Below are 829 nucleotides of genomic sequence, written 5' to 3'. Positions count from 1 at the left end.
CACAAGCTCGGGTCAAAAAAATTTTTTTTTCACGGTGACTCAAAACATCAATTTTAGACTCCCCTGAGTATGAAAAGTGAAACGAAAATCATTTTTGAGAAGAAAAAATTTTTGTATGGGAGGGCCCCTGCTAGAACATTTTTCCCAAGTGCGTCGATTTTGGGTCGCCGACACAAGCTCGGGTCAAAAATTTTTTTTTTTCACGGTGACTCAAAACATCAATTTTAGACTCCCCTGAGTATGAAAAGTGAAACGAAAATCATTTTTGAGAAGAAAAAATTTTTGTATGGGAGGGCCCCTGCTAGAACATTTTTCCCAAGTGCGTCGATTTTGGGTCGCCGACACAAGCTCGGGTCAAAAAAATTTTTTTTTCACGGTGACTCAAAACATCAATTTTAGACTCCCCTGAGTATGAAAAGTGAAACGAAAATCACTTTTGAGAAGAAAAAATTTTTGTATGGGAGGGCCCCTGCTAGAACATTTTTCCCAAGTGCGTCGATTTTGGGTCGCCGACACAAGCTCGGGTCAAAAAATTTTTTTTTTCACGGTGACTCAAAACATCAATTTTAGACTCCCCTGAGTATGAAAAGTGAAACGAAAATCATTTTTGAGAAGAAAAAATTTTTGTATGGGAGGGCCCCTGCTAGAACATTTTTCCCAAGTGAGTCGATTTTTGGGTCGCCGACACAAGCTCGGGTCAAAAAAATTTTTTTTTCACGGTGACTCAAAACATCAATTTTAGACTCCCCTGAGTATGAAAAGTGAAACGAAAATCATTTTTGAGAAGAAAAAAATTTGTATGGGAGGGCCCCTGCTAGAACATTTTTCC

Source organism: Anopheles moucheti (assembly GCF_943734755.1).
Source record: "Anopheles moucheti chromosome X unlocalized genomic scaffold, idAnoMoucSN_F20_07 X_unloc_5, whole genome shotgun sequence".
Taxonomy (NCBI): Eukaryota; Metazoa; Arthropoda; class Insecta; order Diptera; family Culicidae; genus Anopheles; species Anopheles moucheti.
This window is presented reverse-complemented; position numbering follows the sequence as displayed.